Source organism: Mauremys mutica, chromosome 13, assembly GCF_020497125.1.
Source record: "Mauremys mutica isolate MM-2020 ecotype Southern chromosome 13, ASM2049712v1, whole genome shotgun sequence".
NCBI lineage: Eukaryota > Metazoa > Chordata > Testudines > Geoemydidae > Mauremys > Mauremys mutica.
Genome location: NC_059084.1, coordinates 45075094 through 45087558, shown reverse-complemented (window position 1 = coordinate 45087558; position 12465 = coordinate 45075094). Strand labels below are relative to the sequence as shown.

General features: G+C 61.6%; 1 long non-coding RNA gene across 1 annotated transcript; it reads left to right on the top strand.

Annotated features, from left to right (window-relative positions):
- Window positions 1-4261: 4261 nt before the first annotated feature.
- Window positions 4262-10328, top strand: LOC123348581. Its single transcript, XR_006573216.1, has 3 exons — window positions 4262-4306; window positions 4415-4505; window positions 10144-10328. It is a non-coding gene; the product is annotated as an uncharacterized LOC123348581 (long non-coding RNA).
- The last annotated feature ends 2137 nt before the right edge of the window (window positions 10329-12465 follow it).

The following is a 12465-nucleotide window of genomic DNA, read 5'->3' as shown; positions in this document are numbered from 1 at the left end:
CCAGCCCCCCTACTTAAGGAGACATCCCCCCATGGATCCCACCCCCACCCTCGCCCCTATGGGGCACCCCGGCCCGGATCTCCTGCCCCCTCACCTGGCGGCTCCAGCTCGGGGAAGACCGAGATTGTAGCTTCTCCGCCCTGGTGCCTGGCCGCAGCGGGCGGGCGGGATCCCCTCCCCCCATCCCTCCGCCTTAACGCTTTCACGGCCGGGGCGGAGAGGCCGGCATGGGGAAAGGGACCCAGGCGTCCGGGTCAGCTGAGGAAGACACCGGCATGGGGAAGGGGACCCAGGCGTCCGGAAGGGAGCCCCCAGAACTTCCTCAGATGTCCCGGGGGTGAAAGGAAGATCGGGAAGGGGACCCAGGCGTCCGGGTTCTCTGGGGAAGAAACCAGGAGGGGGGAGGGGCCCCGAGAGTCCGGGAGGGGCCCCATCGCTCTCGGCTCCCGGCAGGAATTGGACCCAGGAGTCCGGGGTGGCAGGGTTCACCCCACCTTCGCTTGGGGAGGCTCGCTGTGACCCGGGCTCCGTGGGGTTAACTGACCGGGGGAGGGGCGGAAATCATCTGCCCCTCCCCCCCCCCCAACCGGCTGTTCCTTGCAGGACCAAGAGTCAGGTAAGGGGGCGGGGGGGGGGCTAGTCCCAGCGACCTGCCCCGCCCTGCTGGTGCCCCTCACTCCCGACCCGCAGCCCCTGCTAGCCCAGCCCTGGGTCCAGCTGGGTGCCTGGTGGAGGGCAGGGAATATGCCCAGAATCTCACACACACACACACACACACACACACACACACACACACACACACACACACACACACACACACACACACACACACACACGTGGAAGGACACACAACATCCACACTCAAAGCTGGACCCAAACACAGGTCACCTGCCCCACTCACAGCCCCCCACAGATCAAACCTGGAGTCAAGTTCAGCAAATGAAGCTTCCTTCCCGGAGCCGGGGACCCCAGACAGCTGCCCTGCGAACTCTAGGGTGGGGTCTAGTGGTCAGAGCAGAGGGGCGGGGAGCCGGGACTCCTGGGTTCTAGCCCCAGCTCTGGAAGGAGAGTGGGAACTAGTGGTTGGAGGGTGGGCACAGGAGACTGTGTCACACTCAGGGCCGGCTCCAGACCCCAGCGCGCCAAGCGTGCGCTTGGGGCGGTGTCCCGTGGGAGGGCGGCAGGCGCCTCCGGTGGAGCTCCCGCAGGCCTGACTGCGGAGGGGCCACTGGTCCCGCGACTCTGGTGGAGCATCCACAGGCATGTCTGCAGGAGGTCCACCGGAGCTGCGGGACCGGTAACCGGCAGAGCGCCCCCCGTGCCGTGCCGCCCTGCTTGGGGCAGCGGAAATCCTAGAGCCGCCCCTGGTCACACTGGTCCAGTTCCTAGTGCTCTAAGTGCCTCTGTTTCCCTTTATGGATTATGGGGATAAAAGGCCTTAGGGGAACCAGAAACCAAAATCTCATTAAACTAAATGGGAGCCTGGTGCCTAAACCCCTTGGGCCCCACAGCCCCTCCGGCCCAAATGGGGCTGGGAGATTGGCCAATGGGAAGAGTCACCATGGGAAGAGAAAGTGTTGGGGTGGGTCGTGTCAGCTAATGACCTACAGCCTGAATCCCCAGGGGGACATCAGCCCCCCGCTAGCCCCGCTCCGCCGGTGCCCCTCACTCCCGACCCGCAGCCCCCCGCTAGCCCAGCTCCGCCGGTGCCCCTCACTCCCGACCCGCAGCCCCCCGCTAGCCCAGCTCCGCCGGTGCCCCTCACTCCCGACCCGCAGCCCCCCGCTAGCCCAGCTCCGCCGGTGCCCCTCACTCCCGACGCGCAGCCCCCCGCTAGTCCCGCTCCGCCGGTGCCCCTCACTCCCGACCCGCAGCCCCCCGCTAGCCCCGCTCCGCCGGTGCCCCTCACTCCCGACGCACAGCCCCCTGCTAGCCCAGCTCCGCCGGTGCCCCTCACTCCCGACCCGCAGTTCCCCACTAGCCCAGCTCCGCCGGTGCCCCTCACTCCCGACCCGCAGCCCCCCGCTAGCCCAGCTCCGCCGGTGCCCCTCACTCCCGACGCGCAGGCCCCCGCTAGCCCAGCTCCGCCGGTGCCCCTCACTCCCGACGCGCAGCCCATCCCAGCCGGAGTCTCCCATCCTCCAGCAAGCTGGCGGAGGCCCAGCAGACTCATTTGTCTCTCTGCGGCTCGGAGCAGATTAGCCCATTCAGAGCGATCGGCTCCCCACTTAGGGGAGCAGCCACTGGGCTACAACGGTTTCCTGGAAACTCACCGTCCCGTTGGGAATCCACTAATGGAGTCCAGTTCGTGACTAGGCAAAGCGCCTCTTCCCCATTTAACCCCCAGGGGGCGTCTTTGTTCACCCAGGCCCAGCCCCCTACATGGGGACAAGGCCACTGTACTGGGGGGACCAACTGGCTGGGTAAACTGGTCAGGAGTGGGGCCTGGTGGTTAGAGCAGGGGAGCTGGGAGCCAGGACTCCTGGGTTCTATCCCTGGCTCTGGGAGAAGAGTGGGTTAGAGCAGGGGGGCTGGGAGCCAGGACTTCTGGGTTCTATCCCTGGCTCTGGTGGTTAGAGTGGGGGAAGGGGAGCTGGGCACCAGAACTCCTGGGTTCTCGCTCTGGAAGGGGAGTGGGGTCTAGTGGTTAGAGCAGAGGAGCTGGGAGCCAGGACGCCTGGGTTCTCTCCCTGGCTCTGGGAGGAGAGTGGGGTAGAGCAGGGGGGTTGGGTGCCAGGACTCCTGGGTTCTAGTCCCATTACTGAGCAGGGTGCTGGGTTCAGAAATTCCAGCCCAGGTCTGATGGGCAGAATGAGGAAGGTCCTGGGGAGGAGCAGAGGCTGAGAGGAAGCTGATCTGGACCTGAAAAGCTGGTTGGGCTGGTTCCTCTTAGCTCAGCGCCCGCCCGGGGCAATCCCCCTTCCCTCCTGCCCCCTCCCAGCTCGTCCTTGTATCCCCTTTTACAGAGGGATCGGGGTCCCCCATAGAGGGCAGGTCCCCAGGACCCCCTCCCCCACTGGCCCTCATCTGCCATGGCCACTCTCCCTAGTTCCGTCCCTGGCCCCCTGGGAATCATGGCCAGTGTCTGCCAAGCCGCTGGAGCTGGTAATGAGCTGCCAGCCGGGTCAGTAGTGAGGGGCACTGGCAGAGCTGGGGGGCAGGGCTGGGCTAGCAGGGGCTGCGGGTCGGGAGTGAGGGGCACTGGCAGAGCTGGGGGGCAGGGCTGGGCTAGCAGGGGCTGCAGGTTGGGAGTGAGGGGCACCGGCAGAGCTGGACTAGCAGGGGGCTGCGGGTCGGGAGTGAGGGGCACCGGCAGAGCTGGACTAGCAGGGGGCTGCGGGTCGGGAGTGAGGGGCACCGGCAGAGCTGGACTAGCAGGGGGCTGCGGGTCGGGAGTGAGGGGCACCGGCAGAGCCGGACTAGCAGGGGGCTGTGGAGCGGGACTGAGGGTCCCACCCGGTCCCTGATTCCCCTGCCAGTTTCCCGTACGTCACAGGAAGGGCCTGGCTGGCCGATAAGCGCCCGCGCCCCGAGCTGGCGCAGACCCATGGCTCCAGATTTCCTTCCTGCTGCTGAGCCCTGCACCGGCTGCTCCCTGACCCCCGGGCCCCGCCAAGGAGCAGGGCAGAGCTCGCCTTCGGCAGAGCAGGGCGGGGCCAGGCGGGGAGGATCCCTCCAGCCTCCTTGGCCTTCGCTCCTGTTCTCCCCCATCTCCGCCGCGGGGCCGTAATGCTGCCTGGGGAGGCAAGAGGGGATTAGCAGAGCTGCTGAGCCCCCTCCCCCAGCTCCGCTCCAGATGTGCCCAGTACCCAGCGGTGAACGGCTGCTGGGGTCCCAGATAGCTCTGTCCCCAGCTGCGCCTCACCAGCTGGGAAGGGGGCTGGGGGGCAGATCTGGGAAGGGGGCGTGACCCAGCTGGGCCTGATCTCTCCTCCCTCCCGCCCCCATCCCTGCCAGGCTGGGGGGGGGGTTCCAGGAACGGAGACGCCCGAGGCCCCACCTGGCAGGTGGAAACATCACATCCCCCAACCCCCATCTCTGCTCCCCCCTGTGGCCCCACCAGGGTGGACTCAGCACCTGATGGGCCCCAGATGGTGACTCCCCTTTTCCACCCTCCTCCCCAGCTGGTGTGGCGGGCGGTCCAAGCGCTGAGACGGCAGGTCCCCCACTCCTGAGTGTACGGCCCTGAGGTTTCCTGCCTTGCATCCCCGCTCACAGCCACGCCTGGAACCCCCCTCCCAGGCAGATCCTCCCACTTCCAGCTGGGCCCTGACAGTGCAGCTCCTACTCCTGCTCCCTGGGGCTGGTGAGTGGGGGCAGGGGGGCATCAGGGGCCCTGATCTTGGTCAGGGGAGGGGGTCACCAGCTGGCTGGATCAGGAGCCTGAACTAACTCCTCTCGGGGGCTCTGCCAGGGGAGATCATCGGGGGACGGGAAGCCCGGCCTCACTCCAGACCCTACATGGCTTTCGTGAACAGAGAGATAAGACGAAATCGAGGAAGCAGGTGTGGAGGGTTCCTGATCCGGGAGGGTGGTGACGGCGGCTCATTGTAACTGCAACCTGCCCTAAAAAATGCAAGAGCCCCTGTCCCGGAGCCAGCCAGTTCCACACCCTGGGGGCAGGTCAAAGCCGGCGCCCCCTGCAGGGGAAAGACCCAGGAGTGCTGGCTTCTCTACACTGAGCCTGAGTGCCAGGCCGCATCTACACCCACCCACTTTAGCAAGGTTAATGACCTGTGACGAAGTGGGGGGTTTTCTTAGTGTTTTGCAGGAACGCTGTGTGTGCCTCAGTTTCCCCACGTGCTGTGTGTGTAACGAGGGGGTGGGAGAGGCGGTTTGTTGTTGCAGAGGACCCGGGGTGACCTCGCCTAGCGGTCAGGACCCCGGACAATGTCTGGGAGATTGGGTACCCCAGCAACTGGTGACCGGGAGGCTCAGGCCAGCTTGGAAGGCAGCCGGTCCTGGCTAGTGGGAGACAATGGGCTGAGGACAGAGGACCCCAGTGACCTGACTAGCTGGTTCCAGCCAGTGACTTTGCTAATGCTTCGTACGTAGCCTGTTCTAAAACTAGGCAAAGCTCTAGATGAGTTGCTGGCCCCCCTGGAAGAGCTCTGTGCACCCCAGGGGTACACTTACCCCTGGCTGAGAACCACTGGTACAGGATGATCGGCAGGAAGGAGGGGGCAGCTGGACTGGGGAGAGACAGGGCAGCCAGAGCCCCCCGGGACATGGGGGAGAGCGAGATGAACTGGGCTGAGGGCCCGGAGAGTTTCCTGTGCTGGGTTCAGGCATTTGCTAAACCTCCTGCTTTACGCTGGCTGAGAGTCGCTCCAGGCTAGGGATCAGGGTTGCATCAATCCCTTCGGGCGTGGAGCCCCGGGGGTTTGGGGGGGGGACAGTGCAGAGACTTTGCTGACGAAGTCTGAATGGACCCCGAGGCAGATAGGAAAAGATCCCGGGGTGTACGAGCAACCCCCTGGAGGTCCGCACCCAGCTGGGGGAAGTATCTCTGCAAGGGGGGGCACTAGCAAGACCCATGCGGGGGGGGGCATGAATGTCAGAGCAGGCAGACCCCCTCCGTGGGACCTGAGATGTAATTACTGCGGCAAATGGACCCCAGGCGGTGCCATACCCACAGACACAGGGACTCTTCGCCCAGGAGCCCCTCGAAGGGTTAACGTGGCCAAGGGAAGGCAGCCTGTCAGGCAGCTCAGAGAGGGGCCTTGTGTCTATCCCTTGGGAGAAGCAGCCACCCAGCCAGGGTCTGGTTGCAGAGCTGGCCGGGGAGGGAGGAGAGCCAGAGGGGCGTCCGCCCCAGCCCAGCAGTATTCTCCCGGGCGCAGGCCCCTGTGAACCCCAGTGGGAGCAGAAGGTGGGGGTCAGCAGGGAGACAGTCATGGGGTGGAGAGATTCTGGGAGCAAGAAACCCATGTCGATGTGGGACAACCCCAGCGGCTGCTGAGGGGCCGTGTCACTGGGGGGAAGGCTCCCAGATAGAAAGCCATTCGCCCTGCCTATGGCTCAGGTCCCTGTGCAGACACAGGGAGGACTGGGGAGGGCTCCGCCGGCAGGGGGAGCGCAGGGCGCAGCCCAGTGGGGCAATCGCCCCCTCATCCCCCCAAGAAGCAGGTGGGAGGGAAATCCAGGGGCAATGGGACACGGCTGCTGAGGTGACGCTGGCACGGCCAAAGTGGTGGGCCGGGGCCAGGGAGTGCCCATTGCAAACCTAACCCTGAGGCGGGTGCTCAGATCCCCGGGTTAAAGTGCCTGTAGCGAGGATACAGCTACGGGGGGCGCCCCAAGGGGCTGGGGAGCGCAATCAGGGGAGGTGCTGATAGGGGCTGGGTTGGAGGACTGGCTGGACGGCACCTTTTCTGGGGCACCAGCGATCGACCTCACAGGGGAGGTAACACCTCCAACAAGGGGGAGTGGGGGTACGTCCACACGACGAAACTGGGTCACATTTATAGAAGTCAGTTTTTTAGAAATCGTTTGTATGCAGTCGATTGTGCGTGTCCCCACACAAAATGCTCTAAGTGCATTAAGTCGGCGGACTGCGTCCGCAGTACCAAGGCTAGCGCTGGCTTCCGGAGCGTTGCGCTGTGGGTAGCTGCGGGTCGCTATCCCACCGTTCCCGCAGTCTCTATGCCCCGTCCAGGATGCTGTGCGTGGGGGGCCCCCAGGAAAAGAAGTCATCGTTCTGGGTGAGTGTGGGACAGGGGCACGTGGTGCCCGGAACAAGGTGCTGCTAGAACAGGAGACTGACAGGGCTGAGCAGAATGGGGAGAGCCAGGATCCATGGTGAACCAGGCAGATCCTGGGAGCCAGGAATCAAAACTGACTAGAGCCTAGGACCCAAGGATGGAGGGTAGAAATGAGGAACTGGAACTGGCCAGAGCCTAGGAATCAGGGATAGGGGCCAGCGGAGTCCCTGGGCTGTGGGGTGAGAGCCCTGGGCAGGTCCCAGGAGTGACTTGACCATGAGTCCCCCCTAGGAAGTGGGGTACAGAGGTGGATTTCAGGAACTTGAATACAGAAAGCAGCCCTCCCTTTGCTTGGACCGGTGTAACCCCGCACCTGCTGTTTGCGTCTCAGGGTGAGTCTAGGGCCTCCCTGGTCCATGATGGGAAGGCCCAGGGCATTGTCTCCCATGGCCCCGCTGATGGGTCAGCACCCAGAGGGTTCACCAGAGTCTCCAAATACATGTGCTGGGTCAAGAAAACTCTGCACAAGCTGAGGCTTAGAGGGGAGTATCCATCTCCTGTAGTGTGACTGGAGCAATAGATGGGTATTGCAGAGGGACAGCTGACTGGCTGCCTTGGTATTGCGGATGAATGGATGGATGGATGGACATTGCAGAAGGGTGGATGGATGGATGGATGCTGGATATTGCAGAAGGGTGGACAGATGGATGGATGGACATTGCAGAAGGGAGGATGGATGGATGGATGGATGATGGACATTGCAGAAGGGAGGATGGATGGATGGATGGATGGATGATGGACATTGCAGAAGGGAGGATGGATGATGGACATTGCAGAAGGAAGGATGGATGTATGGATGGATGGATGGATGATGGACATTGCAGAAGGGAGGATGGATGAATGGATGGATGATGGACATTGCAGAAGGGAGGATGGATGGATGGATGGATGGATGGATGATGGACATTGCAGAAGGGAGGATGGATGGATGGATGGATGATGGACATTGCAGAAGGGAGGATGGATGGATGATGGACATTGCAGAAGGGAGGATGGATGGATGGATGGATGATGGACATTGCAGAAGGGAGGATGGATGGATGGATGGATGTGGTAGATAAGAAGACAGACAGCTGGATATTGAGAGGAAAGATGGACAGAAAGCTACTGATGTTCCAGAGAAATGAACAAACAGCAAGTTGAACCTGCTGTGAGATCTCCTCCCAGTCAGAACTGTCCTTGTCCCATCACCCATCTGCCCCACAGTGTTTGCTGGTTCATTGCACGCTCTGCCTTGTATGACCTCAAAGAAAGTTACACACTGAACGTGTCACCTTCCCAGGCACTGAATGAACTGGCCAAGCCTCGAGCTAGGAGCCATCGCTGCGGCGGCCAGGCTGAACCATGCGAGAGAGGGCGGATGGGCTTGTGCGTAAGGCACTGCCAATGGGGCACAGTGCCCCCGTGTTCCATTCCCTGCTCTGTCACTTGGCCTGGGCTTTGCAAATAGGTTGAGGCATTAGATGCCTAAATCCCATTGGGTTGAGTGAAGGGCCCAAATCCCTTGGGTGTCTGTGAAAATCCAGCTTCCGTTGGGCTTGTTTCCCCATCAGTACAAGAGGGATGAAAATCCATTGTGTGTTTGTCTCGGCTATGAATTGTGTGAGCTCTTTGGGGTAGGGACTGGCTCTCACAATGGGGCCCTGAGCTCGGTCGGGGGCTGGGCAGCGCCCAGCTCCAGTCTCGGTTAGGGCCTCTAGTTGCTCTGTGTTGAAAATATGGCTAATACAAATCACCATATCCTACGCTCTGTGGCCCTGGTGCCCTGGAGGTGACAGAACCAGAGAGAGAAATAAAACAGGAAAATTAACATTGTACAGGGCTCCTGGGTTCTATCCCAGCTCGGGGAGGGAAGTGGGGTCTAGTGGTTAGAGCCAGGACTCGTGTGTTCTCTTCTCAGTACTGGACAACATTTTTCTCTTGATTGTCAGTGGCTTTTCTTTATATCCAGGATGCTGGTCTGCACTGCTGGGTCAAACAAAGAGCCCTCTGGACTCTGTGTGATTCCTCTGTGTAGCTGAGAGTGAAAGGGATTGAGAAGTATCACAGCCGAGCTGTTGGAGTGCCCTAAACAATGGTTGCTGGCAGCCAGGACTCCTGGGTTCCGTCCCAGATCTGGGAGGGGAGCAGGGTCTATTGCTTAGAGCAGGGGGGCTGAGAGCCAGGACTCCTGGGTTCTGTCCCAGATCTGGGAGGGGAATTGGGTCTAGTAGGTTGGAGCAGGGGGGCTGGGAGCCAGGACTCCTGGGTTCTGTCCCAGATCTGGGAGGGGAATTGGGTCTAGTAGGTTGGAGCAGGGGGGCTGGGAGCCAGGACTCCTGGGTTCTATCCCAGATCTGGGAGACGGAGAGGGTCCAGTGGGTTAGAGCAGAAAGGTCTCAATCCCTACTGTGTCCATATGATGGGGGCTGGGGTGGGGCAGTGTCTCCTCCCCTTTCCAGCATTCAGGGGGCAGATGGGCAAATAGCTCCAGTCAGCCTGGTTACAGGCCGACCCAGGCTCCCTACCCCCCACAAGCAAGCAGAGGCTGCTGCATCAGGGGTGTTATTGCCTCCCATGTAGTACGTGGAGCGTGGGAACAAAATCTCCATGAGGAACCGGCGTGAAACACTGAGGCTGGTGCAAATCAGGCTACGGGGGAATTTTGAATGACGGGGCCCTGCAGGGGCACTGGCTCCCAGCTGGCCCCAGGGCAGGGGACTGGCTGGCTCAGGGTGTCAAGGCTGGAAGCAAGGAGGGCATCAGCGAGGTGCTCAGTGGGGTCTATGCAGCCTTACCCACCGGCTGGGCAGCGCAGGGTGTCTTGGGGACTGAGCGGGTCGTCATGCTGCCGGAGGGCCAGCAGCTGGCGCCAAAATAAACCCTGGAGAATGGCTGCCCCAACCTGTCCACAGCCCTGAGGGATGTCCCATCCTGAGGGGCTGAGCCGGGGGGCTGGACCCCTTTGAGCCCCTCGCTGCACCCCAGAGGTCCCCCTGTTCTGGGGTCACCCCATTAAGAGCCCCCCAGAGATCTCCCATTTTGGGGGTTGTCCCATTGAAAGCCTCCCCCCTCCAAAGATCTTCCTGTTTTAGGGGTCACACCATTGGGGGCCCCATCTCTGGCTCCCGCAGCCCATCCCCCAGTGCTGAGCCCCCTGGCTCTCTTAGCCTGAATTTGGAAGGCTCCCTTCTGAGCCCTCCAAATCCTCCTCCCCCTTGACACCCCCAACTCCTCCCTAGGGGTCATCGTTCCCTGCTTACTTATACCCCCGGCTCCCCATGTCCCTCTCTGGGAGGAGTCACCCCAATTTCAGACCCTCACCCTCCATTCTCAGATCCCTCCCCAAAATCCTGGCTCCGGGGTGTCGCCCCATTCGTGTGCCCCCTTATTTCCCCAGATCCTCCCCCGCTCTGAGTGGGGATTCCAGGAAACTTTGAAGATTCCCGAGCCTGCCAGCGATGCTGTGGGAACGTGACCAAGCCTTTCAACAGAAGCGAGCAGCAGAAGTACTCAATCCATTACCTGAGCAGGCGCTCAGCCCGAATGAGCATCGAAAGTAGCGTCTTCTGAAAAGCAACAAAGCAAAACCATTATCAATAAAATACTTTTAATGGTTTTACATCCATACAATGTTGCAAATGGTTTTAAACATACAAAATACAGAGATTTTCCTACCATGACTGACAAAACGGTAAAACAGTGACACGGGCTCTACCCACATCTGCAGACTCCAGAGGCGCACGGAGGAAGCCGTGGGGGGCACCTGAGAAAACCGAGCCCATGACGTGGATCCGATAAAAAACTTTGTGAAGTGAAATTTATATTCATGAGTAAGGCTAAAATTTTGTCATGGATATTTTTAGTAAAAGTCATGGCTAATTAAGAAAAATGCATGGTAGCCCGTGACCTTTCCCTGACTTTTACTAAAAATATCTGTGATAAAATAGGAAGGGACTGGGCAGCTCAGGGTGGCTGGGAGCTCTGGGGTCCCCACCACACCTGGGGGCTCAGAGCTCCAGGGTCCTCCTGACCCCCATGGTGGAGGGGAGCTGAAGAATCCCCTCTCCCCTCCCCAGCGGTGGGGAGTTGCGGGAATCCCCCTCCTGCCACCACACTGGGGAGCTGTGGGGGTTCCCATGCACCCCCTGTGGTGGCAGGGTCTCCAGAGGTCCCCGTGCTTCCCCATGGTGGAGGGGAGCTGTGGGGGTCCCCCTACCTCCCACAGCAGAGGGGATCTGAGGGGAAGTCATGGAGTCTGTGACAGAATCGTAGCCTTACTGATGGGTCATGCATCAAAAAGTGTCACAAATTCCCCAGTGGAGAATGATTGAGGGGCTGCCTGGGTGAGGACAGAACATGGAAACTGGGGGAGGTTTTATGGGAGGCTGGGAGCTATGGGGTACCGGGATGGTTGATGGGTGGGGAGGAGCATGGGATGGAGGTTCAGCAGAGGTTCAACTCCTCCCTGCACCCCTTTGCCAGGGGTGGTCCATGTGTCTCCAGCCTAAGCTGGTGGCCCTGGGAGAGCCGGTCACTGGATCCACATCTGGTCACTCGGTGGCTTCTGAGCAGGAAGGTGCTGTGGACGAGGTGCCTCCTACTGGCTCAGCCAGAGCCAGAGCAGAGTCGAGGGTCCCTGGCTGTGTTGCGCCGGGTGATACGGCCCCCTCTGCCCCCTCATAGGGGAAGCCCAATTGACTCACCTGGCAACCCTGCCACCTGGGGCTCATGTCTGCCCTCTCTCAGCCGGTGGGGGGTGTGTGTGTGTTGGTGGGGGGGGGTATAGGGATCACAGCTGAGGGGGGAGCGACTTCCCACAGCCACAACCCCTCTATCCAGCCAGGCCTCAGCACGGAGCCCCTGGGATCTCCTGCTAAGCAGGGCCAGGCTGGCTTGGTACTTGGCTGGGAAACCAAGTGCCGCGGGGTGGGAGCTCAGCAGGGGGCGCTTTCCCCCACCAGTCAGTGCTGACTCCAATGCAGTCCGGGGGGCACTGAGCTGCAGCGGCTGGGTTGGGAGGCTCTGCGGAGCACTAGGGGGCAGTGTGCTCCAGGAAGCGGGGTGGTGGCTCCGGATGGGCACTAGGGGGCGCTGTGCTGCAGGGAGGGGGCAGGGGCTCAGGACGGGCACTAGGGGGCGCTGTGCTGCGGGGGGGGCAGGGGCTCAGGACGGGCACTAGGGGGCGCTGTGCTGCAGGGAGGGGGCAGAGGTCAGGACGGGCACTAGGGGGCGCTGTTCTTCAGGGAGCATCACTCACCTGGCCTCCTCCTCTGGTACCAGCCCAGGGACCCAACTCCCAAGGCAGCAAGGATGCAGCCAGCAACGATCACCCGGACACCAGCCTGGCCTAGGGCCTGGGAATCTGGAAATGCCCCGAGGCTGAGCCATGGGCCCACACAACCCCCTGCGCCCCTCCCCTGGGGTCTGCCCCATATCTGCTGTCTGCCCAAGAACTCTGAGCTAGCATACCCCTCCCCTAGCTAATCTCCCCCCCAAGCCACCCGTCCCCCCCTGTGTCTGCCCTGCAGCTAGACATCCCAGTGCTCACCCCAGGGCTGGCTCCAGGCACCAGCGAAAGAAGCAGGTGCCTGGGGCGGCCAATGGAAGGGGGTGGCATGCCCGGGTCTTCGGTGGCATTTTGGCAACAGATCCCTCACTCCCTCTCGGAGGGAAGGACCCACCGCTGAATTGCCGATGAAGAATGAAGCAGCACAGTAGA